The 27,785-nt window shown below is 38.5% G+C and overlaps 2 long non-coding RNA genes across 3 annotated transcripts; one reads left to right on the forward strand and one right to left on the reverse strand.

The window, feature by feature from the left end:
- Positions 1–30: 30 nt before the first annotated feature.
- LOC121517950 lies at positions 31–12,749 on the reverse strand. Of its 2 annotated transcripts, none has more exons than XR_005992603.1 (3): positions 12,657–12,749; positions 3,528–3,673; positions 31–1,529 (listed from the first exon to the last, which is right to left on the reverse strand). It is a non-coding gene; the product is annotated as an uncharacterized LOC121517950 (long non-coding RNA). The 2 variants fall into 2 exon arrangements; XR_005992604.1 differs by lacking the exon at positions 12,657–12,749 and adding an exon at positions 8,459–8,493.
- LOC121517951 lies at positions 5,008–21,512 on the forward strand. The gene is made up of 5 exons (XR_005992605.1): positions 5,008–5,094; positions 14,429–14,523; positions 14,663–14,697; positions 17,971–18,046; positions 21,446–21,512. It is a non-coding gene; the product is annotated as an uncharacterized LOC121517951 (long non-coding RNA).
- The last annotated feature ends 6,273 nt before the right edge of the window (positions 21,513–27,785 follow it).

The raw sequence follows: 27,785 nt of genomic DNA on the forward strand, positions 1-27,785 counted from the left end.
ACAGTAAAACAGTAAAATTCTTCCTTTATATACATAGTGATTTGCTCAACAGTGTAGGGTTTATGTTGTTGTATTTTGGCCTTCTTAATGTGCCATAAATTTTAGAGGCAGGTCTGGACTACATGCTAGCATACGGCTTACCTGCACTTTTTTCACTGTAAAGCCATGCTGTTGTAATTCCTGCAAAATATGCCTAGGCATTGTCTCCCTAAAATAAGCAGGGATGTTAGATTGAAAACCTCTATCTACCTTTCATTATTTATGTGTTCACAGGGGTGCAAGTGACCCATACCGTGAACACTAATACACCCCCACACCATCACAGATGGAGGCTTTTGAACTTTGCATTGATAACAATGTGGATGGTTTCTTGTAAATTTTTGACCATACACTGTTGAAAACTTACAATTTCAAAACACTTGAATTTTTTTTTAGTTTTTAGTGTCAAAATTTGGGCTTTTTAACTCAGAAATGTCTATTTTTTTCTTGTTAATTTTCAACTTTTTAAACTCTAAAATTCTGGGACTGTTTTCTTGTACATCTACAACTTTGTAATCTAAAAAAATACACCACCCTCCCAAAAAAATTAAACTTTTTTTGCTAAAAATGAATGGGTGCTCTTTACATAATAATAATAATAATAATAATTGTTTGGTTTACCCTAAACCCTCTTACATTATGTTTCTAATCATTTTGAAATATATATAGATTCACATCTAGTTATGACAATGTCAGAGCAGACAGAGTCCCGCGCCCCCCTCAAAGGAGTGCCTGGACCCCAGGTTGGGAACCACTGACCCAGAGGACTCTTCCCTCTCTCTTTAACATCTCCATGGCTAGTTTAGCACAAAACAAATACATTCAAATGACAAAAATGATATTAAGAGAAACAAGATTTACCAAAAATCAAAAGTTTTCATTATTGTTTTTCACATTCATGTTAAAAGTTTACTGGAAAAAAAAGTAGATCATCAACAGGTTACAGATAAATGGACTTTTGCCCAGCTTTGTCTAAATGTACGGAATAAAAACACCAAGAACACATGTTTTTTTTCTAGATCCATCAATGCTTAACAATCAAAGCAGACACAACAAATAGAAATCTATCCATACATCCATCTTCCACGCAGGGTCAGGTTACATAGGCAGCGGGCAAAGCAAGTTAACGTCGACGTGCCTCCTTCCAGCTACATTTTCTAGTTCTTCCATGGGATTCCAGGGCATTCCCAGGTCAGATTGGATATATAATCCCTCCAGCGAGTTCTGAGTCTCCTCCCAGTCGGACTCACCTGCAGGGAGGCGACCATCCTTATCAGACGCCTACACAACCTCACCTTGCTCTTTTCCATGTGAAGAGGCAGCAGCTCTACTTTGAGATCTCTAGGTCCAGACAAAGAGCGATTCAAGAAAGCCCCTTAAGATCCAGAGTCCAAAATCTGGAGTCACCTCACCTCGAATAGGGAAGCTGGGGTTCCCTGCCTGGAGCCTGAAAGCGCAACATGGAGCCACCGCCCTGTGGGTCCAGAAACCTGCAGGGATAGGCATAAAGGTTGGATGCTTTGCAATTTGGGTTCCAGGCATAGATATAGTATTTTAAAGTAAATTAAGATGAATTCTTGATAACATTTAGCTGCAGAAACCTGGCAGCAGGGATGAGATACTCCGTATTCATCTGATCTTCAAATTAAAGTGAAATTACTCAATGTTTTTTAGTTATTTTATTTTGAAGTTTCATTGGTTTATGTCAAATTGTCTCCCTGCTAAGATCTGAGGTCAATAAAGCTTTGCAGAGAAACAGCCTGAAGAAAAGTTCTTTGTTTTAAGGGACTTATTTTGATTATTATCATGAGTGTGTTAAATACCGTGAACTTTTAATTTTCCACATTAAATAAGTCGTCTCAGAACTTCCACTTTATCCAGAGCATTTTTTTCGGTGTAAAGAATTTATGTACTTCTGCCACTTCGAATTCTGATTGTCTGCTCCACTTTTACTCATTCCTTGCGCTCTTCCTCATGCCAAATTTAAAGGGATGGTTCAATCAATCCACACAAACACAATAAAACCCCATATTTTTTTGCTTCTACCCAGAAAGTTTTATTTGCTTTGTGATATGCATCTCTGGGTTTACTGCCACGGGCCCAGAACATCACAGAGGAATGGAATTTAATTTGTGCTGCATGCAGTATTGAAAAAAATCTCTGTAGCACTTCTTTTCTCTCTGAAATCTTGTCCTTATTGTGAACACTGTAAATACTTAAACAGCCTGCAGTGTGCTTTGTGGATCCTCCAGAACAAACAAGATGATAAAGAAGATTTTTTCATTTCTGTAAGCAACCCTGGATAATCCTAATAGCCAGACCCCAAATGAAAAAGTATACATTCATTCTCTCTATTTTTGGTGAACTAACCCTTTATTTGCATCCACCCAGCGTCCCCTGTACCCCTAAAGGATATCATTCCAACTCCTCTCCTTCACAACTTTCCTTCAGTGTCACACGCGTCCCCCAGCTCCAGCCGACTCCCCTCCCATCCTTCATCTCCTCCAGCTCTTCAGCTTCTCCACCTCTCTTTTCCTCCACCCGGCCAAGAGTCGTGTATTTGCAGTGGAATCTGGGATTACGAACAAAACTCAGCTGGCTGTTTTTATTGTGGGGTGTCTCCCCCCTCGGCGTACTCGCAGCTGCCAAATACGTCATGTTTTCCTTCTCCATGCCAAAGCACGCCCCTTCTAAACTCGTTGATGGTAAGATAATATTGGGTGGATTGAAAGGGTGGGAGGTAAAGGAGAGCACACAAGGGACCGGCTGGGACCCTGAGGTCAGAGGGTGGGGTCTGCAGAGTAAGTCTGTGATGAAAACTAAACTCTGATAACCTTTCAGGTTCATGAGGAGGTAACAGGTATCACGGAAAGACGTATAAAAGGAGCGACCTTCAAGTCTTTGTTTCTGCAAATTAAAGGATTTGAAACAGTAACAGTTAAAGAAATCTGCACGCAAATCCTCGACTTTAAACTCCTTACAAGTGTCTGTTGTCTCTTGCATAATGTCATTCTTTTGACAAAGTTTCCTGCTGGAGGAAAAAATACAATAAGGAATGTTTACCAGCTTCCTTCCTGGCTGGAACATCATGAGCAGTGTGGATACTGACTGGAAAAATGTGACAGAATGACCTCTGAAGTAACAGGGCCATCTTTGTTCCCATAATCCCTCATTTTTTCAACGCTGTACTGGATAATGTGATTATAATGTGTTTACAAGTTATTATTAAGGGAAATGAATGCCATCCTTGAGATTCTGGAGAACTACAGTTCTTGAAGGGGTCCAGCCAATTGGTGCTAGTAGCCTCACAATTAGTGAAATGGGGATCACCTGAGTGCCTTTGTCTGGGGTGGTTAATCAGTATTCCTGGCTACCATTACACCACAAAGACAAAAGAATACTCCAAGCAAAACAGAGAAAATGTTATTGAAAAGTGTAAGTCAGAGGATGGATACAAAAATATTTCCAAAGCTCTGAGCAAAATCTACCTGGATCAGGCCGTCCTCAAGGGAGACAAGTGAGAGAGGCCTCCAAGACACCTAGGACTACTATGAAGAAGTTACAAGCTTCACCAGCTGAGATGGGGGAGACTCCACATACAACAACTGTTGCCCGGGTTCTTCACCAGCCAAAGCTTTATGGGAGAGAGGCAAAGAGAAAGCCACTGTTGAATAAAACTCACTTTGGCGGACACCAAACACTGCGAATCACCACATACACGCCATCCCCACTGTGAAGCCAGAGGTGGCAGCATCATGCTGTGGGGATTGTTCTCGACAGCTGTCCCTGGAAGGCTTGTAAAGGTAGATACCACACAGTGAAAGTTACACAGAAATGGTTTAAAAACAACAAAGTGGCCGGAGTGGCAGAGTCAAAGCCAAGACCTCAATCCAATGGAGAATTTAAGGCTGGACTTAAAAAGGGACAGAGCTTGAGCAGTTTTTGCAAAGAAGAAAGAAGTAAAATTTCATTGTCCAGATGTGAAGCATAACTGAGACCTATCCACACAGACTCAGTGCTGTGATTGCAGCCAAAGGCAGATCTACTATATACTGACTTGAAGGAATGAATATTTATGCAGCCACTTCTTTTATAGTACATATTTTATTTCATTAACATTACTTGTACAAACCTGTTTTCACTTTATCATTAAAGAAATGTTTTCTTTGGGGGGAGCGAGTGCTTTTTATAGGCATTGTATTCCATTTCAAAGCCTGTATACTAATACATTTTCAGATGATACATTTCCCCATATTACTTAAAGTTACTGTGATTCTAACTTGTTTTCTTCACATTGGTAAGCTGTTGCTATTTTTTAAATGTGCTTTATAAATAAATATAAGTCAACTTGACCAAAAAAATGTACATAATATGACAAATAAAAGGACAGCAAGGTAAGTGATAGAAAAGGGCATATGCACTACATATCAGTCAACACAAGTCTAAAAGAAATACTAAATCTCCCTATTTTTTATTTGAAGCCAAAAAAAGAGGGGGAAAGGTTTTTACCAGGTAACAAAGCAGATTATTTACAGTAAAGTGAGAAAATGGATAACAAACATGAAGAATCCAACACAAGTAGCTGATTTGGCCACTAGGAGGCAGCATAGAAAAGCAAATTGGGCATAATATGGACACATTTCTTTTTAATTGCATCTGGTAAATTAGATCAATAAGGATTCTTTGTAAAATTCTGTTTATGGTCTTAGTTGCAGACAGAAATATGGCCAAGCTGCTGACAGTGCTAAGGATTACAGGTGTAAAACGTTGTTTTTCTTTTTTCCCTTTTTTCAAATAATTAAACAGAATACTTGTAAGACTCACATTCCATTAAGGTTTTTCCCAGAATATAAAGATACTTGTATTCACACCTGAGCTAGCAGATATTACTTTGTTAAATATTAGAAAAGACGTTCGCTGCCTCATGACCAAAACAAAGATGGCGGACCGCTGCTGCGTCCTAATCAGGAAACAGTTGCTTCATTTAGCCTCAGTGCTCGGGTTATTGTTCGCTTGGAAATATTGAACAGAGTGTTTGAAGCCTCGTAGCCATCGGTGAGTTAAGAATTTTTTCCAGCATTGCATTTTATTTCACGTTAACTACATAGGTTACCTCTGTGACCAGTATAGCTGCTGAGAGAGGCATAGCTAGGACTAGCTAGCTGCTAAATGCTACAGAAGCATGATTTGGCTAGCTACCTGTTGACATTGCCGTGCTATGTATACCTGGAGAGAGAGTTGTAAAGAAACGAATTATATTTACTTAAATTACTGCAATTAAGTAGTTTTTGCGTACTTGCAATTTTTTAGTACAGTTTGAAGTCAATAATTTTACTTCTAATACAAGTTTTAATAATAATAAACCCTTCCTTGAGTACTGTAGTCCTATTCTCTTTACGCCTCTGGTTACAATACAGCTGGTTTAGCAATTACAAAAACATAAAGTCTACGAGGTATTTTGGTGAGAATATCAAGCACACTAAGATACAACTTTAAATGCTAACAGGTGTAACAATTCAACTGGTATCTTTCAGCTGTATCACCTGACATGGTTGCACAAATGTAAATGTAGGCTTATCAAATTCCTTTTTCTTTAGTTTTCCATGTAATACACACCTGGAGTATTTTTGACAGTGTAATGAAAAAGCAACTTCATATTTTTTTTTTTAAAGGACAACCTTCTACAAACTCGACTGAGAGTCACCAGTTAACATAGGAACGTTTTTAACCATAACACCAGTAATGACTTTGACACTAAAGGCACCACTGCTAGCAAAAAGAAGTTGTTGGAAGGTGTTAGATCAAATGAATGGCGCTAATCAAGCAAAACTTAGAATATTACAGTGCACCTGTAGATTGGAAATAGTATGCAATGACAAAGCAATGCAATAGTATATCTGCAGGGGTGGAAAGAGTGTACGAAATTGCACCCAATCAAGTAAAAGTCGGCTACTTTGATTAAGATTTACTTAGTAGTAAAATTACTGCTCTGTTAATCTGCTCAAGCAAAAGAAAATTTGTTTAATGTTCTCTCAAAGTACTGAGTACTAGCTATTTTTCATACCTAACGTGGTTGAAAAGTAAGATATGATTTTTTTCCTTCATGGGAAAAACAAGCGATTGTGAGTCTTCAACCATATTTTTTATCTAAAAGCTCATATTTTATAAATTGCAGTGAAACCCCTAACTTTAGATGTGATGTGAAGACTCCGCCCAAGTCATGTTTCTAACTTTTATCCCTACACCCCTATGTTGAGTGCCCTGTTACCCCTTGAAACAAAGCTGAAAGGGGTGGCAGTGAAATCCTACCCAATGAAATAGATGGACCCTTCAAGTTCCTGATATGCCATCAGCAGCCGTTTACAGAATAATGTACAAAGATGTGACAACAAAGCCAAAACCTACAAGGTATTTTTTAAATGCATGTTCGAAATCTTAAGGACTGTAATGCATTGAAAAAACATTAATTTATCATATAAGATCATTGTCCTGATTTCAAATCTTGCCAGTGATGCACCAGGCATTCTAGGAGAGTTCCCAGTGCACTAAGTTTAGACCTAGCCTCTGGAGAATCTCCATCAGAGTGCCTTGAACCGGTAGCACTTCACCCTACTTCTAAAGTGAGATATAATACCTCCTTAAAGTATTCCTTAGAAAAAGTAAAATTGCTGAATTAAAAAACTATCGCAACAATGACAAATACACAAAAAAGGCTATTTAAGTGCAGTAGTGAGTTCATGTTATTAATTACTCTTCTTCACAGTAGCCAAAACTAGACACCTTCCACCTGGTGCTCAATCCCTATAAATTTAAAGTTAAAATAAAGTTTAGATAGGTTAAAATATCCTAGGGCAGGAAATGAAAGAGGATGGTGAATGCCAGGGTCTTGATCTGGATAAAAAGTTAATTCACAAATCTGTTTATTAGCAGTTACTGTGGAAGACGGTAAACAAAACCGTTGTCAGAACTAATTGCACTGGATCATTTCATCTCATTAAAAGATCTGCAAATCAACAAAAGTAATTACCATGCATGATTTCCCTCGGGCTGAATCACAAACTGTGGGAAAAAATATCTGAGTCGGTGCACAAGATGACCAAATAGTCTTCACAGACTTTTGATCAGTGGAAAAAGTGCCAAAAGTAACCATGGTACAATTAACCTTTACTTGGACACAACTAACATAGCTCTAGCTGCCCCAGCTGTTAACATAGTTTTGTTTTTACAAACTCAATCAGTCCACTAAATCATGATTAAATATTTTGCTCTGAGTGGCTTGAGTGGGTCTCTAAAATGTAACAGGAGTGTACTCCGCTTGAACTTGAGGATTTATGTTTTTGACAACTTGGCAGCAGTGAAAGGGTTTTTTTAATTTCTCATGCAACACCCTCGCATGAAAGCAGCAGTTAGCATCCGCCCACGCTTACACGGACATCCTCTCAAAATCCAAAACGCACGAAAACCGGAGAGAAACTTAATACACTTTCACATACTTTGAGGAAAAAAAAAAACATGCATCATGGGAGATGTACTATGCAGTTCTGAAGCTGGGATCCACATTAAGGGAGGGGTCCACTGTAAGACAAATATGGGGCCCCTCTGACTAATGCGCACACAGGAGGGAGTGACCAGACACATCCTACATGTAAATGTCCCATCTGTCAGCTGTGTCAAAGAATAGTCAGATTTTAACGGATTAATATAAAATGACAGTTTACACTTTAAGCCCTGATAAAAGTCTCTATGAAGAATTTTAGTGCTTATGAATGGTAGGTTGCTGTCATGCATGTGCACCTTGAGGTGATTTTTAGCTTGAACTGAGGTATTATGAAGACTTTTCCATGCACTGTAGCATCAGTCAAGTAATTCTAACGGGGCAAAAATCCTTGATTAAATAAAGGGGACTTGGCTGAGTTTGAAAAGCATCAAAGATACAAATGAGAGGGGAACAAAACTGCTATGATGCGATCTAATATTTTGTCTCCATAGACAACTAAAAATCAAATAACAACGGAAACTTGAATCGATATCCCGTCTGTTTCCTGCGTATTTCTCTTTTCTGTCGTTTATTCCAAACATCTGTGGAGGGGAAACAATCTGGAAGGCATTGTCTCTCTTTTTTCCAGTGATGCAACTGTCCACAGAAGGGACATCACACCCTGCAGTAAACTTTAGACTATGCACTCTATTTCATACTGATGATTATTTACTAAAGCCAACTTAAGCACTGAAACTACATCATCACAAAACACACTGTAGGTCTAATTTATTAGGGTGATAAAATGGTGTTATATTAGCCCTCTAGAAACAGCAACTGGATTGTGTATTTTGTATGTAAACCCTTAGTAACAAGCATACACACAACACTCTGCAAGTGATTTACATCAGCCCTGTCTGATGAAAAAATAAAAAAGCTTACTCAGAGTGAGGCACGTGGAGGAAGGAGTAGCTTGAATGTGATATTGTTGGGTTAGGATGCCCCCTGCTGTGGCCTGAAGGCAAATTAAAACAGCAAACTCAGAGACTCACAATGATCTAAAGCAAAACCTTTTTTGTTTTGAAAATAGGTTAAATGACATTTTGCTCTATGGATGTAGTATTTCCAAATGCTGCTTTTCCTTGCACTAAAATCTTAATGATACCAAAAAACCTACGTAGTTTAAGTGACAAAAGTGACTGAAAGTAAGACAAGAAAAGATAAAGGTCAGGTAAAGTAAACTCTATTGATCCTTCACAGACAACTCTATTGCAACAGCAGAAAAGTATATGCAAAAGGTAAACTATCCATTCACTATCCTGTTTCTGGAGCCAGTCCTGGCTGCCATTGGGTGAGAGGAAAAAAGTACATTGACCTTGGTAAAATTAGAACCATAGATTTTCAGTGTAGAATGTAAATTATATAATTTAACATAGTAATTAAGAAACTTGATCAATACTTTACATCTACACAATCATGATCATAGAGGCAGCAGTAGCTTAGTCTGTGAGGACTGGGCCTGGGAATTGGAGAGTTGATGTTTTAAGTCCTGGTTGGACCAAGTCAGGTAACAGGTCTTGTAGCTAGACAGATGCCAGTTCACTTCCTGAGTACCAGGGTTGTGACTGTAGATTTTTTTTTTATCAGTTTCTGTTTTTGTTTCATGTTCACCTTTTTGTTTTCAATATAAGTTTTTCTGTAACGAGTTTTTGCTGCTGGATTGTTTGGTTTAGTTTTCACTTCGCAAAAATTGTTCGATTGAGTTTAGTTTTTAGCAGGGCATCAATGTTTGCAAATCATTTTGGTTGATACTGACTCAGTGCCAGTATATAACTGTAGTTCAGACCTAAAACATTTATCCTTAAAGACCCTGTAAAGCGAAATCCAAAGTTTTTTGTCTTAACACTCTAGAAATGTTAGAATATGGTTGCTGTAAACATTTGAAAACTCTGAGATCTACATGAGACTGAATTCTGGATTTAGGCCATTACATCTCTTTCCTGCCTTGGTTTCAAGTGGGCGGGGCCAATATGTGGGCTCACGATGTCATGAGCCCACAGTAGAGAATGACCCCGCCCCTCTAACACTACAGTATTGTGGAAGGAAGCAGTCACCTGGAGCAGGGACTTCTGGTTCATTTTGTGCATTCAGTCCTGTACTCTTGTATCATTCTATAATGTTCATGTTTCATTGCAAAGTTATAGTTATGCATGTTTTGTTTATTGGTTCATGTTTTTAGGGGAAAATATTTTTCCAAGTATGACACCATGAGTGAGGGGGTTAATGCTGCAGACTACCCGTGTCCTGAGTGGGTGTGGTTTCAGCTCATTCAATAGACACACCCACACCATCCTGGAGCAGATTTTACTGCCTCATTTTTCATGATTTGAAGCTTAATTTTATAAACTTGGAGATGCTTTATGTGACTGAAATGTGACCTGGGGGTTCATAACACAGTGATCTATCATATGACAAACCTAAATACAGATTTATTTTTACTTTACAGAGTCTTTAAATGTGTAAAAGTCTACCACCAGGGGGCTCTTAACCAAAACAATAATGCAGTATTACTAGTACAGCCTTCCACCCATCTCTGCTGTTTACTTCTTGTTTTAAATTAAGGACTCAACTAAAACAGCACGTCATTGACTAAACAAAGTTATAGACCCTCAGTAAATGCCAAAGCACACCAAACTAGAGCTCGAGCTGGAGGTGGAAAAAGTGCACAACTATGGAACTCAAATAAAAGTACGGTCACTCTGGTTAAAATTTACTTAAGTAAAAGTAAAAGTGCTGGTCTTTAAATCTACTCAAGTAAAAGTCAAAAGTGTTAAAATTTAAAAAATTACTTTAAATACTGAGTAACTACTGAGGAATTGTACAGTGATCCCTCCTTATTGACAAGAACAACAAGAGAAAAGATGTCCAACCAGGTTGTTTAGGTAAAGTCACACCTCTATAATAAAGTAAAAAACACAACAAAATTGACTGTAATTAAACTTGTACAGAGTTAAAAATATATCAAAAGTGTGTATGTAGGTCCATACTGCATATTGTTAAATTGCACTTTTGAAGGGGTGTATATTTTACATTACAAAAGAGCTGCAGTAACTCTTGAAAAATCTGTGGCAAGAACAAATCAGAGAGTCAACCTTATAGCAAGGCAATGCATAATGAAAAATAAACACTGTGTCATCTAGGAACAACTAAAGTCACTGGCTGAAACTCTAACTTAGCGGATAACTTCACTCATGGTCCAGATGTATCTCACATCAGAAACAAAAACAATCCAGAGGTAGAAAAAGTGTTTGACAATTGTACCCAAGTAAAAGCACAGTAACTTGGGTTAAAAATTAAATTAAATGAAAGTCCTGGTCTTGGTGGCCAGCTTCTTAGGAGTTGTACATTAAAATATGATCTTTCATTATTTGCAATGACAGCAAGCGAATACATCTCCAACCAGGTAAAGTCACACTTCTATAATAAAGTCAAATACACAGCAGAATTGACTGTGTTAAAGTCTTAATAGAATTCAATTTAACATTTTTAAACTGTGTATATAGCTTTGAACTACATAGTTAAACTAGACGTGAAAGTATTTGATATTTTACAGTATGACAGAGCTGCAGTAACTCTTGATCCATGGCAAGGTGTGTCTCCTCTGGTAATAACAGAGCAGAGAGTCATAGCCATAGCAAGGTAATGTACACCGATAAAGAGTATTAATTATTCATCTCCAATGAGTACCTAAAGTCACTGGCTTTGTCACTGTCAAATTACTTTAACACTGAAGACCATTTAAATAACAATGTTGTTAAAATTACACTTTAGGAGTTAAAATCAACTCTGAAATGTGTAACACTGAGATATCATCTCTTCAGTTTTTGCTGTGCCCAACAGCTTTTTGGGATGTGATATGGAATGATTCTCTCGCAGTGTGCTACAGTCTGGTCAACAAATACAAGAGCAGGGGTAGACCGATAATCAGCCTGGCTGATTATTGTGGCCGATATTTGGCATTTAGCCAATTATTGATATCTGCATTTTATTTGACAGATAATCTATATAGTTAATTAATTTAAAAAAGTGTGCTACTTTGGTTCTACTAAAGGTATGCCTTCTCCTCTGGCTTTATTTTTATTCTCCACAGTCTCACCAAATGTCCCGTATACAACACAATCTGATTGGTTTGTGTGACATGAGTACTAGCCAATCAACACTTGATCCTGGGTGCCATTGACTTAGTGAGTCTTTCTCATGCCGAAAAAGTTAAGAGCTAAATTTTTTATTTTCCTTCCTTTTTGATTATGTAATTTTACTTTTTTTAAACCTCATAATCAATGCATATCGTTTCCAAATATAGGCTATCGATGCCATTAGCTACTAATAATTGGCATCGAAATTGGCCCTGAAAAACCCACATAAGTTGACCCCTATATAAGAGTATAGTACTCAAGTAAAAGTACTGTTTCTCTTGTTAAAACTTGCATATGTAGAAATAAAGGAACTAATTTCAAAATGTAGTAAAAGAAATACAAATACCCCCCAAAAAACACTCAAATGCAGTAAACTGAGTTATGCAGTTAGTTACTTTCCACTCCTGCATACTTGGCCAATAAAACTGATGCTGTTTAATGTTAGCACTGCTAGCATCTCAAAGAAAGCTGCTACAACAGGAAATACTATCTGCATTTTCTTTACAATTTGATTAAAACATGCACTTAACTGTATCAACAGTGCAACTGGTTAGAAATTAGGGAGACTTCAATTTAATGTCGAGCTTTTTGTATATGTTTTGTGTTATTAAGGAAGTGAAACAAACGACTAACTTCCGCATCAAGATGGTACACTGTAATATAGTACTTTTCCGTGACGAGGAAGACTCCGAAACTTCAGTTTCGCAGGCTGTTGTCTTTTTTATTTATTGATAATTGTCTCAAATATATGTATCAGCAGTTTTTGAAGCAAGATCAGTCAATAACATGAAAGAATCTTCCAGAAGCATGAGTCAGCTGACTTCCCCCTGTATCTTACATGAGTAGGCTATATCTTGACCTTATAATTTTACTACGTTTAAATGTAAGTATTTATTTTTGATTGAATATCATTAAATATCAGTTGAGTATATGATGTATCTTACCTGAATGTGGTGTAATATTTTAATTAACGCTGAATAACAGAGAACAAAACGACGGGAGTGACTTCTCTCGTCTCGTCTGCACTCTCTTCCCGCTCTGCGCCTGTTTGTAAACATGCGTCAAAAGCACGTGATCCCATGTAGGCTTTTCTAGGGCTCGTCCAATCAGCAAACGGGGGTGTGTGAGGCTGGGAGTGGCCTGGCTGTGTTGCTGCGAAAATGTCGATGGACAAGGGTTTTCATCAGTGCAGGGGAGCAGAGTGGATTTGAGAATAAATGGGAGATAAATGTGAGCCTTTAGGAACGAGGACGGAGGAGTTAGAATAAAGACCCCTGATGTGTTACGAGAGAGCTGCGCTGGGTAAGTTATCTCCTTTCCCTGTATGAAGTCTATTTACATCCAGAACAGTGCCTGCTCCAGTGAATCATACACCATCATGTATATGGATATAGGTTACATTGCGTCTATTGTGGGCGGTAGGCTGTTTTTAGTCATGTTAAATAACATGCCATTTTTCTCTACAATATTAAATAAGAAGAGATTGTAAATTCAATACTTATATGTTTAACGTTTAATTCCTTTAAAACTACGGCTATGCTTTTTTTCCTTATCAAAGGGAATAAGAATTACGCATGCCCGCCGTTTGATTAATGCGATGTAGTGCGCAGTTGTCCAACGTTACCCGGAAATAAGCAAGGTATTTGCTCTCAGCTCCTCTCTTATAAAACATGTCTGAGCGTATTTATATCTCATTTTCCTCACTGTGCTCTTCAAAGGAGCAGGGTGTGATGGAGACGAGAGGTGTGCTGGATGCGTGCTGCTGCAGGAGGATGTTGCGCACTTGAATTTACCTCAGGAGTGAGTGGTCTGAGCATCCATGCGGTACTGCGTAGTCATGTTATTCATGATGTAGATTTTGTCAGTTTAAATGTTTCTAGTAATTTTTGTTTTTCATGCGCACTTAAGATATGATAATTGTTGATTAAGTTGTTTATTATTTGATCAAATTCCAGTTGGAGGTTATCAAGTTTTATGTAAGTTGTATTTGAATGAAAGCCTATGTATTTTGTAACTTTTGTGTCGTATTTAATTTTTATTTAAAACATCATTTGATGCTGCTGCATGCTTTTGCAACTTTTACAGGAAATTTATATTGCATCTTGATGTTGTTGTTATTGCACCTGTCAGAGAGTTCTGCACTCCAGCATTTCAAGTGGCTGTTCAAGCTGAGTATGCTTTATTTCAATTGTAGCATGTGAAAAGAAATGCACAATTAGAACCCTCTTCATTCAATAGTCTCTTATTGTAAGTAGGCCCACAGTTAAAATTATGTAATATTGTTTTTTAAAGTGTTCGTATACAGAAATAGAATTATTTCAGTTAGTTTCTGCTGAGACAATTGCCAATAATTCTCTCTAAAAGCTCACTTTTGTTGTTTTTCCTCATCTAAAGTGTGTGCGCATGCTGTACCATTGCATTGACTCAGCTCCATCCATCCAGAGGTTTCTATGTCATACGCACTTTTTATTCCTGATGTAAACAAACCCTCCTGAAGCAATACTCAGATTTAACACAGGATGGCGTATTTCTGCACTGTTACTGTACATCTTGTGCTGAATGAAGCACAGAGTTACCAGAAACAGTGCTGTCTGTTTAAGACAGATAATTGATTGGGGAAGTATTGATGTAAATCCACACAGTTTACAAATGACAGCTGTCTGCTTCTAAATAGAGATTCGTTTTCACTAACTTTGTGGTTAAACTTTCATGACAGGAGGAGCAGAACCATCCGTCTGTTGTGCTTTGGATACAAATGGCCTGATATCCCTTGAAGTCAAACCTCCAGAATAAACTGCATTCAGCTGACCAGTAAGAAAAAACAGTTCTGCATCTCTGTGTTAAATGGGCTCAGGGCAAATACATTTCAAAGACCCCAAACAAGAAAATTAAGCTTTGAAGTTGAAATTGCTTGCCTTCCAGACAAATTTTACCTTTTCTCTTTTCACAGAGTGAACAAGGAATACTTTCATCTGTCAGTGCAAGGTAAGAACTTTCTTACTTTACAGCAAACAGACAGGCAGCAGCATCCAGAACAGAAGTGCACAAAAATGCAGCCACTTTTATATCAGTTAATTCTGAGACTCAGAAACTGAATGACGCTTTGTCAAGCCCCGCCCTCCTTGGTTGCTGTTCGACAAAATCTCCTGTCCGCAGGCTCCTTCCCACAGTACTCTGTGAGTTGACCAGCTATCTTAATATGAAGTTGTTTTAATTCTTTCTTAAACTTTGCCTTAGTGAAAGAATGAAGACAAAGATAAAGCAGGATCTAAGAGGATGACTTGAAATCTCTAAAAACTTGTAAAAATCATTTCACATTTATCAATGCATGGTGCCACCAATATCAGCAAGTGTTGGCTGTTGTCCTGCAGCATGTCATCAAAATACTTCAAAAAGCGATAAACCAGAGAGGTTTTTATTGTTTTTACGTGACATCGCATTCATGGAACTGCCCCCTGTCGGCAGGAATGTCTTCCTACTACTTTATACTATGGAGAAGTTGACAGTCTTCGTTGTAGGCTATATGTTTTGCCAGTATAATTTTAATTTTTGAATATGAGTTGGAGAAAGCGTACACAGAGAGGAACAAAAAGTGGGTTAATACAGACAGATGCTCTGCCAGGGGTCGATAACGTGTTGTTTTAAAGAGATGGAGAATTGAAATACCTAACGAAGCAGGACCACATAATGTTCAATGCTAGCTTTCTCTGTTTTAAGCTTTTTTCAGTCACATATGAAAAGGTCACGTGACTCAAGGCTGTGAATAAATCCCAATTAGTTTTATTAGATCAACATTAATGTTAAGTTGTTAGTTTAAATTAATGCTAGTTAGCTACTGTTGCAGAAAAGCAATGCCAACATTTCATTAATATAATAATACCAGCATTATAATGCTTCTACCGTAAAATACCAAATAATAGCCCGGGCATTTATTTGTCTCAATCCCCGAGCAGACCAGGCATTTATTTGGGACCAGGCGCCTATTTGGAACAGGCGTTTAAACCCCTTCTTACAAAAATCTTGCTTAGCAAAAATTGGAAAAATATGGTAAATTTAATCAAACCATTTATTTACACTAGTATGAATTTTACCTTTACATTTTTAAGACAAGATTACAGTACCATAGTTATACCTTTGTCTTCTTCTGTCAACTCAACACTCTCTAAACATTTTAAATACTGGTAAGGAACTAAACAAACACAAAGTTGACGACAGACAGTTTGAAGTTAATGTCGTACTTTTTATTTTTTGGCTGCACCGGGGCATGGCGCTGCTATCTCACTTGAGAAAACAAGCAAGAGACGGGGGTGCCCCAGCCAATGAGGAGGCTAGTACTCGCAGCCAGTCAGGCTCAGGTCACAGGGAGCGTTCTTATTGGCTGCTGTAGCTTCTGTATCTCAGCTCAGTGAGAAGTTGATTCAATGGTGGAGTTACAGCGGTGTTCGGTCCTGTGTAGAATTTGTTCATGATGAGATGAAGTGTTTTCTTACCTGTGATGCGGCCATTAATTTCAGTGGAAATACAGAGCAAAATCACTCCACGAGCGCTTTGCCACTGTGAGTATTCAATTCAGTGGACATTCTCATCTGCGAGGAGGCACGTAAAGAGAGGGGCGGAGCTACGGAGCTCAAACAGGGAGAAGAACAGGAACGGAGGGGGAGTTGGGAGTTGATTCTATACGGTTCTCAGCTCAGTCACATATCAGTAAATAAATTACACTCGGCATTTATTTGGAACAGGCGTTTATTTGTCAAAATGTACTGCCACACCCGGCGGTTATTTGGGACCCGGCGATTATTTGGTATTTTACGGTAAGTTTACTATAAACAAACATCATACCGAAACATAACATATTGTCAGTGCTCAGGTTTCCTATCTTACCTTGGAGCATAAATAAACAATTTTTGAGAATTTTGAAGAGGTTGAATTGCCAGTGTGGTCATGCACAGAGTCTAAGCCGAAAATGGCATTTTTCATAATTATCCTTCGATGTCGGAAACAATAAAAGATGGAGGATGAAAACTACAAGCTTAATAGCTGTTGCCTACTGCAAACATAAAAACTGTTACATTTGCAAGAACTCATGTTTGCAGGAAGGTAAAAGTCACTGTTCCTCAAAATTGTGTTAACACAAATGTAATGTGGACATGTAAAATCAAAGTTGTGGTCGTTGATGTTTGTTGTAGCCTTTTTATAATTACCAGTGGGTTCAAGTAGCTTAAGCCTAAACAAAATGAAGTTTTTCCCCAGAGTTTTAAAACACTGGTAGAGCCATGAATCTTAGTACAACATTTTTGAATGAGAAAAGGAGAGGATAAATATCAATTTTGGGAAATTCTGCAAAATCCAAATGGCTCTTCTTGAGTTACGCCCTCAGAGGGGGTTCATCCAACAAACTTCCTATGACTAAAACAATCGAAGTGGATGGAGATTTTAAGTTATTTTGACACAATGAAACTGGGTGGGTGACGAGTGTTTTTGTACGTTTTGTATAATTTCCTTAGAGCGTTATACTTGACACATTTTAATCCACTCTGCTAAGATTCATGGCTCTAACAGTGCAAGGAATCTGAAAAAACAACTTCCTGTTTCATGGCAAACAAAAAATTTCCATGACTATGTTTTTTGATGTGACTTGAACTTAAGCTGTATTGTTAAAAGGCTACAACACACGATGACCACAAACATCTAGTTTTCATGTTAATGGTACATTCGTAGGAAATTATTAGAATTTTTAAAAGCTGGATATTTTTACCTCTCTACAAACTTATTTGTGAAGTTTGTAGGATTATTACATTAAAAACTGCAGATTTGTAATTGTTATTTTAATTGTGATTTATTACATTTATCAACAGTTAATACATTTTCACGTGAAACATGCTGCTCTTGCAAAAATGCCCAAACATACCTGATAAACATGCTCCTATAACAAAATTAATATCACAATTCCACCACTGTTAATTATGGATCAGCAGACCAATCAGAGAACCAACAAAGGGTCGATTAGACAGCTGCAAACAGCTTTTTAAAATTGTTTATTACTCTTGTATGCACGTTATAATAAAAGTCTAGAATTTTCTATTGCAGTGTTAGTGTTGTTGTTTCCTTCCTTGCTCTTTGATCACAGAAACTGCTGAACGTAGTGTACACATTCGAATTCTCTGTGTTGTATGATTGACATGTCTCCTCATAATGCCTGGGATTTTCTGAGGAACTGCCCAGGATAAAACTCTCTGAGATTTCTCTTTTATCACACAGTGCGTGATACTGCATCATACGACGACATCCCCAAGAGAGCCTGTTTGCCCTCGCCTAAGCAGTAACTGCCAAAGAGGTAACAACAGTAATATTTCAGTGTTTACGTTCAGTAAAGTACTGTTAAATTGTAAGAACTTTCATGTTTTACTCCTGTATGTTCGGATGCAGAAGAAACTCCGCCCATTGTTCCCATTAAGGCCAAAAACAATATGAATGGAGCTGACGTGGCAGCTTTCCAAGGGAGAGATTAAGGTTTAGGAAGTGGAACAGGCATGGCTGATAGATGACATGGCTAAAATTAACACACTGCCCACTGGATGAAGAGCATAAATAGCAGACAGGAAGGGCCAGCTCTTGGATGTATCTTTAAAGCTGTAGCCTGTGTCCTGCAGTGCAAACACAAACTGCTGTCACAATAAACACTCCTTAACTGTTGCTCTAACAATGGGGTAGTGAAACGATAGAGCTACCAGTCACAAGACAAATTCAGTGCATAATTTATTTGCTTTATCGTAGTAGTTTTTCTGCTTTTCATCTATTAACTCCTCACCCTTACCAATGAAAAAAGTATCTGTAGAAATGAAATATTGTAACAAATCAGTGAAATTAATATGTTAATTGCTGATGCAATTGTTGGTAATTTATTCATGTAACCGTTTAACTATTGTTAACTATCTTAACGTTTCATTAAAAAAATCTAAAACGTGGGTTTTGAACCTTACATAAATGATAATGGCCATGTCTGTTGATATTTGCTTTTTCCTCTACACTTCATGTGGTATTTAGCAAGATAAAGTGCACAGCACATTCTTATCGCATGTTTGCATGTTTTAAACCTGTTTTTTAAGCAAGATCTACCAGGGACAACAGATGGAAGTCAGCCGAAGGCTACAATCTGGCATATTGACACCATTGTAGACCTGACGTCTACTAATTTGCACTGTCTCTTTCAGACAAAACATTGTAAAGTAAATACATTCTGTAAACCAACTTAACTCTGCAACAGTAAATCAGTGTCACACCATAATCATGCAAAGTTGTTGGGCAGAAGGTGGCTAATGTTAGCAGCACTAGCATTGCAAGCCTTTGATCTCTTTAGCAGGCTCGTGTCTACATTTCTGTTTACTGTCCCTCAATCTTTCAGTTATATGTGAGTATAACCTAACACAGCCTCTAGATAACTTTATCTCCCTCTTCTGAATCAAAATAGTGCTAAACCACACTGTTCTTATGTTGTTTCAGTAAGAAGCATTGTGGCAGAGAGGCTGTGTCATTAAGAACAGCTACAGTGGCCACTAGTGGCAGGTTGCTGGGTTACAGCTGAGCCAGAGTATTGACCACGATTGTAGGTCTTATCTGGTAATTGACTCATAACCATATACAAACATAGTCATAACATGTTTTTTTCAGGATGGGAAACTAAAATGTTATCCCGTCTTACTGTCATTTTTTAGTTTGAAAGTCATAAAATCATTGAGATTCTGGCCGCTATTTCTATTGTATCATATCTTCATTGACAAATGGCTATAGAGAAGGATACGGAAAATACAGAGAGAGAACACATATCCCCTTGTATTAACCCTTGATATAAAATCAGATTAAAGCTAACTTTAGCATTCAGCCACTTCCCTGTTATTGTTTATGTTTGATAATCATAGAAGCAATAGAAAACACTTTTGTTAATTCAAGATATGAAGATATTAGAGATGACAGCATTAATGCATTAATTGCAATGCACAATATTATCAGCATGATGTCGGTAACTGCAGATTTTAGCTTAAATGTGAGTTATCATATCTTTTTACAAACAATATATTGGCTGTTAATATCAGTATTCGCTCTAAATATCGGCAGTAAAAATAGGCTTTAAATGGTGTTTAAGGACCTAGAGTTGGTCTGATCTACACATTTTAATACTGGTAACAATACCAGTGTCGGCTAAAATTAATCTTTAATTATTGACATTTTGTATATTTGCAAAAATACAGTATCCTGCTGCCTAATTGCAATGCACATGTCCAAAATCAGTGCATAGATTTTTTTATAGCATTGATCGCATGCTCTGTTGTCCTCTTTGCACTCTTTGGTTAAACCACTGTTGTCTTTTTGCAGCTGCAGCAATCTAAAAAACATCCACCACTGCTCCGCTATGTCTCGTTTTGGTTTAAAATATTCACAGACAGCTCAGCTGACAAGTCAAAAGTCATCTGCACATGTTATCAGACGTTTACCATTTTTACTGTTTTCTTATATCCTTTCCAATCCATAACAGCTTTTTTTGTCTGTTAAGTTTATGTCAAAGTCTGATCTACCAAAAATTCTGTACTTTCTTTCAAAATAAATGTAGTCTGTATCCAAAAAGGATGTCAGTTGGCATTTGTTTAAAATGTTACAAAAGTCCAGAATGAAACAGAAATTACTTGATGAAAAATTTTGACAATTCAAAGTGGGACAAAAAATCTGATTAATTAATGATTAACTTAAGAAATGTTGCAATTAATGGTGATGAAACTATTAAAGTTGCACAGCAACATTGAAAACAATTATCTATTGTTTCACTGATGGCTGCTTTGATGATAGTTATTCAAAAGTAACAGTGGAGAATGTCGAAAGACCTGTATGGTCATGTTAGGTTGTAAGCACAATGACTTCCAAAGAGTTTTCCCTCAGTCTTACATAAATCTGTTAAAAATGAACATATTACAAGCCTTGTCTTCTGTATCTCAAGTATCAAATATAAACGATAACTAGAATATGGTTGAATGCAAGCTTCAATGTCATAATAGCTGAAGGGTTAATAAAAAATGTTTTTAACATTAAATATAGGCCCATCTCGCCCTCTGTCAGAATCTCAATGTTAATATGACAAATGACTTTGAAAATAACAACAAAGCATGGTTACAACATTTTAATTTCCGAGCCTGAACTTGAGGTCAAAGGAACATGGCTGCCGTGGGAATATGGCCTACTCCACAACATCTATTCTTTGCATTTGACTTTTCTATTTTTTTAAATAGCGGTTTCCTTGAGGTCAAATCTCCCTTCTCGGATTTCAAACTGCCACTGTGTGCAGTTAGTTTAATTGCTTTATACATCGTCTGTGTAGTTTTAATAGAAAGTGTATCCCAGAAATTTAGAGCATGTAATTTACAAAGCATCCATTGTTTGATTGTTTGGATTGCAGCGTGCAAAGTGATACATTCTTAGCAGAAGGAGCAGTGCATTTGAGTGCTCTACTAGAATCTCTACTTCTTGCTGTAACTGTAGTTATCTTGGATAGGATGCACATATAGACCAAGGGCATCTTTATCCCAGCAGAGCACACAGATCTCAGTCCTCAAATCGATACCCTCAGCATCTACCAGTGTGCTCTGAGCAAACGTGCTCTGATCCCTCAGATCCCTTACATTTGCCATATAGCTGCAGGGTGAAAGCTGATTCTTTTACCGATGCTCTCCTTTCTTGCTCCTGTAAGGTGAAGCTGAGGGCTCCATATCCCATGGCTCCAGTGGGGAATTAGGACATCACGAGCTACAAACGCTGCAGGCAAGAAAATTTACAGCAATATGAAATGTCAAATGAAAATCTAGACCTGTAAATAAAGGATAATGGAAAATTTAATACTTTACAATAGGGATTATGGCTTTGGCTTAAATAGCTCAAGTTTGCCTTTGAAATATGTGACGTAAAACTGCAAGGTTCAGGCGGTCAGTAAGGCCGCATTGCAGCATAAAATTATTTTGAAACATAATTGAATGCAGTTCAACACTTGAGCTGTAGCCAACAGTTATCATAGTTGGGATAAACACTGTCCCCAGCGGAAGTGTTCTTCCAACTTTTAAAGCATATGAATTATTCATTAAGACACTTGTTGAATACACATACTGTCATAAATAGGTGCGGCAGTGGTTAGCTAACAAACAAAAAAACTTTGTTTACCTTTTGTTTGCAGAAACAAAGCTCTGTATTTCAGCTTAGCATATAAAAGAGACTCTGTGCCTCAGAAATGCAGACAGACCTAATGAGAACAGCCTTGTTGAGAACAGACGAGCTCATAAAAGGGACAGAACCCAGCTTGTTCCTCTTTGTGCCTGCTGGACATTGTCTGCGGTATTGCAGCTGTATACACCAATGCAGACGAGTGAATTTGATTTGATAATTTAACTCTATTTTGAATCTGTCAAAGGATTCAAACAGTATACTTCACATTTTGAGTAGTTATGGTTGTTGTTTGAGAAACTTGTGCCTGTTTTTGTCGCTCAAGCCCAGATAATAACCTATTTAGTCTCTCTCTGTTTCAAGCAGTTAGCAGAATTATCTCTGAGATGGCTACTGTAGCGTTCACAGGGCTGTCACGCCTCACAGGTCAGCCAAAGTGTCTTGTTGAAGTCCGCATTTGTTGTGACTGAAATTCATGTTGCGAGTCAAAAAAGAGCTGTATGAGTCCTGGTTGATTTAAGGGTATTATGCTTTGGTTTTGCACTCTAACAAGGGTTTTTCTCCTTTTATCTCCCCGCAGCTCTGTTGTCTGCGTTACGTAACAATCAAGGAATCATCTGATCAAGGTATGTGAACAATCAGATGAATCTACAAAGAGCTAAATTCTTAAAATAAACTGTGCCGGCGTTTGAACCAAAACAGACTATTTATAAGACAGGGAGACAGTGGTTTTAAAGGAACAGCTACACTCCTTGGATGGATTCAGTACACTTTCTAATAGATATTATATTATATAAATCCTGATACATTTTAAGGGGATTATAATTGCTAATTCTTGTAAAGAGTGTTATTTTAATTTTTAAAAAATTGGATAAATAGTTGTCTCTGTTTCTTTTAGGATTGAGTTGTGGTAGGAAATACCCAGAACTGAAAGAGGAAGTACAAACATGGTCGACCTATTCTTGACAAAGTGTCAAAGTGTGGTTGTGATGGTCAGTCTTATTATATGTTATATATTTTTAAACACGCTTCATTCTGCAGGCAAAAAATATCAACATTGATCATGTATAGCACTTTAAATATGAGAAATAGAGAATAATTATGGAAATTGTAAATGACATAATAAAAAGCAGACTATCCTGTAGATATACCCCTTTGTGCAGATTAAGGGCTCGGTGGAATCCCATGTAAGACTGTATTTAAAAAGCCAAAAGACCATCTGAATCCTTATGCAACTGATACACAAGCTGGTGATGTGCCTTTAAAACTAGTGGATTGTCAGGTGATCAAGGAGACTCAGTCAGCTCAGCCTCACAGACGTAGGAGCCAGAGTGCGTCTAACTGAGAGCAGAGAGGAGAGCAGCCGAGAGGGAAACAGAGAGAGAGAGAGAGAGCGAGAGAGAGAGACCCAATTATAAGGGGACACGGGGGGAAATGGGGACACAGCAGCGTCACAGAGTGAGGGACAGGGAGCCATGGTGGTAGGGTCCCTTTAACTGCAGTCTGCTCATGCTCACTTGCCCTGTGTGGCAGCTAGCAAGTGTGTTTCTGGCTCAGCTTGATCAAGAAGTTGCGTTGTGTAGCCACAACAGTGGTATAAAAGCAGAGAGAATTAAGTGCTGCGTCACACTGGGGAAGAGGAATAGCGTGATCATGCGCGCATGTGCACAACTGTGCGTGCGCATGCACGAGGGTCTGCTCTGTCTCTGTGTATATGTGTTAGATCGAAGTAGCAGTCTTAATAGCAGTTCTGCTGTTGCAACAAGATGAAAATAAAGAGTGCGTGTGTTTTTAGAGGCAAGCAGAAAGGGGGAGAGAGAGAAAGAGGGAGATACAGAGAGGGAGGGAGAGCAAGTCAGAGAGTGAGGGAGAGAGATTTTGGATTAGTTGCTACGTCACTTTTTCATGTCAGGAGAAACAGAAGCCGAGATAACAGAAGCCCAGAGTCATCGAGTTTTCCACCTGAAGTGGACACAATGGTTTCGGACAACCTCGAACCTCGCTTTCTCCTCCTCTTCCTCTTCCTCCTTGGTAGTTTTGATCTGCTCTGCCTGTCGCTGTTATATCTATATGTGTGTGGTTGTGTATGTGTGTTGTGTGAGAGCTGATATTGGGAGTTTCAACATGGATGCTGGAGATGTGACACAGTTTCTCTGGGTGTTGTTTTGATGGCATGGTGTAAGGTGTGTGTCGGGTGGGCAGAGGTGTGACAAAGGGGTTAACAAAAGAATATTCTGGAGGCTTGTTAATATCACAGTGAAGCTCAGACCGGAGTGTTTTGCAGAGAATTATCGGGGAATTTGACCATCGCTGTTTGCCACCTAAAAGAAGACAGGCGATTACATTTGTGCAGATAGGTGAATACAACCATGCCTGGTGCGGCCGACCTACAATGAAACAGAACTATACCCTAAATATGCCATTATGAGGGAGACGCAGCCAGGTGGCTATTATAGCAATCTACAAAAGATACTGACCAAGTTTGTTGTTCAGTTCGGGAAAGCTGTGATATTTTTTTTACATCACATATGTACAAATACGGTATGTGTCTGTGCTCGAACTGTTGATTGTCGGCCTACTGGTTGTAGTTGACTCAAGATGGAGTTAAAGGGAGGAGAGAGCACGTAGCATCCAGCTGTATGTTGCTATCACACAATATAAAAGCTCGATGTCTCTGTCCAGTGGCACTTAAGTCATGTGACTTGTTTCCATCCTCAAGGGCTGCTGGGATTTGGCAAAACTCTTCCCAAGATACATTTGTTTCTGCGTAGTTAGGAGGGACGGATAGGGTGACGCAGATGCTTCTGGGCTGGACTTCTCCTCATCCAGCTTGTGTCTCTCCCTATCTGTTTATCTTTCTCTCTGTATGTCTTGGAGAAAGGGAGCAGGGTAGGGGTAAATGTCATGGCTCAGGATCAGAGAGATGGAGGAAAAAAGGAGGAGAGAGAGCTTGTTTACCTTGCTCACTTGGTGACTCTTCTTTGGCTCCTCTCCAGTTCACATGCATCGGACTTCCTAAAGCTGCTGCATCACAAGCCATCGTGCCAAAGCTGGGTTCTCATTGGATGGGTGGAGCTCCCCTGGCTCTTCAAGCTGCACAGCAGCTCTTTATTGGCTTTGTGCAAGCAAGCAGCTGGAGTTCAACATCTGATTGGTTTAGAAGCACTGGTCTCTGACACAAAGCTTTTGGGGTCACAGAGACACTGTTTGTGGACACAAGAGGACTTCAATATTAGCATGGGTTTACTTCATGTATGGCTTTTTTTTGTAAAACTCATGTTGTAGATGATGATGTAGATTTGAATGCTTGTAAAGGACGACTGGGGTTTGCCTTTTAAAGATTCTGATCCTTTGTGTGGAAGCTGATTGAAACATGATCGTAAATGCCTTCTGTAATGCAGTGGTTCGGCTCAGGCCTGTTAGGGATTATTTTAGACAGATTTTATACTTTTGTTAGACCTAATCACTACTGGTCTAAGACATTGCCATAGTTAAGTAATTGGTATCTACTTTATAGGCTAATATCAGATTAATTTTGTTGATCATATGTCCTATTCTTGTTCTTGTTAATTTGATGTTATGCCTTTAATTTCTGTCTGAGAACAAACCTAGAAAAAAGGGACAGGCTTTGTTGCACACTTGTTCAGAAGGTCTATGTTGCAGCAGCAGTTTGTCAGAGTCTATAAACTGGATGTATACCGATCAGCATGTTCTCATGTCTTGCAAGAATCCGTACTAAATGACAGTCGCTACAAGGAACTTGTCCACAAATTAACAGTGGCACATGCCTCTTTTTTGAGAAGATTTTTCACAAGAGCCGTAACCTCCAAGCAGGATGGGACATTTGCACCCGCCACCAGCCAAATGCTGGTATTTTTGAACCTTGTCTGGTGAATTTGCTCAACCTATCAACCGCTGAGGCAGGTAAATAAATGTAAAATAACAAAATGATTTTAAGCAAGAGGAATTGAGTACAAGTTTTTGTTTGCTTCTATCAACTTATGACAAGAACCTAGCAGACCTTATCACTAACTGAACCCCGCCTCCTCCTCCCTGTGTCAGAGCCGCTGTCAAATGTTTACATTTGAATGTGTGCTAAGATTGACTCATAATCATATGAGCTGTGTTGCCTAAAGTGTTTTTAAACTGCTCAAATGTCCTGAATTCCGGGGTGAGATTGCAGGAATGATGCACAGATTTTTCATTTCTCTTACATGTGAAAAAGCAGGGAAATTATGCATGAGTTAACATTCCTCTGTATGTCACACAGCAAATGTTTGCATGGATAGGTATCAGACAAACAGTTAGAAACTAGTCCGTTTAAAAAGTGGGAGAAAGTTTGGATTATGCTCTTTTTTAAAAAAAAGAACGTCTGGTAAAAATGTGAGTGTCTTGTACATTTTTGAATCCACCAAAGTGGCAGGAAGGTGAAAAGTTAATTTCCAACCTGGCCTCCTAGTGAGGGTTTATCAGGCCTTCCTGTTCACTCAGTGACAAGGAGCATAGCTCAGCATGCATCCCTGGCACTAGCACGTACCTGTGCTAAGGTTGACCACTGCATGAATGATTCAAACCCAAAGACTAAACAGGGTTCCTCATTCTCTTTGCTAAAAGCACAACACCTGAGAGATGCCACATCCCTGAGATGATGCAAGAGAGAATGTGGCTGCCTGTGGTCTGCATTGCAGCTCCAGCTTCCACAGTCAGCGTCACTCTCTTTCTCTCTCTTTCTGTTTTCCTCTAGTTCTCTTTTCAAGATGTGTTGATGGAATAACATGCTGTGAACTATAGCTGCCTCTGTATTTTCCATTTGTGTAGAAAAGCTGGCTCTTAGCATTGAGTTTGTAAACTGTGCACTGTAGTGACTTCAGAGAAGTGAAGGCTCTTCTAACTTCCTATTGTTAGACCTGGCTTAGACCACAGCAGTTTTGGATGGTTTCCAGTACCTCTGACTTGCCTTTCCAAACAATTGGGTGTTCTACGAACCAGTGCTTTACCTCCAAAATGGCTAGCAGATTTTCTGAGGCCATCCAAACAATGAAAAAAGTGTGATATGTTGCATTTTAAATGCAGATGACACATCAGTTTTTTGTTAGCTGAATCACAATTGTCAACTCTTTTTCCAAGCAACTGTAAACAGTCCAGCCTCTGAGGCTCATGCTTGCTAATATATTACTGCTTATTAAAAATACCTGATAAAACGTAAAGCCTGTAAAGTTCAAGCACTGCTAACGTAAGCAAGAAACCAACTCTGCACCATTACAGTGTGAAGTTGGTTTGTGGAATGTGTTTTCTTAGCTGTCGACTAAACTCAAATATAATTTGCATTTAATTGGATGTGGAATTACTCACCTAGAACATTACTAATCAAAACAGATTAGTAATGGGAATATATTGTCCATTTTGTTATAAAGAGACAAACTATTTAGGCCACAGTTGTTTTCGAAGTGAAATATGAACCTGTGTAGGGCTGGGCGATAATGGCAAAAATCAGGCTTCCTCTTACCTTGGATTGTTGAGTCAACAGTGAGACTTAAAACTTTTCTTTTGGGAAAACAGGACTGTCCGAGGTCTCCATAGTCAATGCAGGCAGTGGGTAAGTGTGTTAGACACAGCATAGCACTGTAAACAATACCATTACTAAGAACTAGAGCTGTTAACGCTGACAGCATTGCTAACCCTAACAGTGCTGCTAATGCTAACAGCACTTCTAATGCTAAAAGCACAGCTAACAAGCTGTACACCTCCTGCAGGATCTGTGTCTGAGATAGCACATGGTATATAACACTTGCAGTGAACCTGTGGTTGAAAATAAACTCAGGATATAGTAGAGTACCTTTAACCCTCTGAGACTGGCATAGTTGTATATGACGAGA

Source organism: Cheilinus undulatus, linkage group 11 (genome assembly GCF_018320785.1).
Source record: "Cheilinus undulatus linkage group 11, ASM1832078v1, whole genome shotgun sequence".
NCBI classification, from domain to species: domain Eukaryota; kingdom Metazoa; phylum Chordata; class Actinopteri; order Labriformes; family Labridae; genus Cheilinus; species Cheilinus undulatus.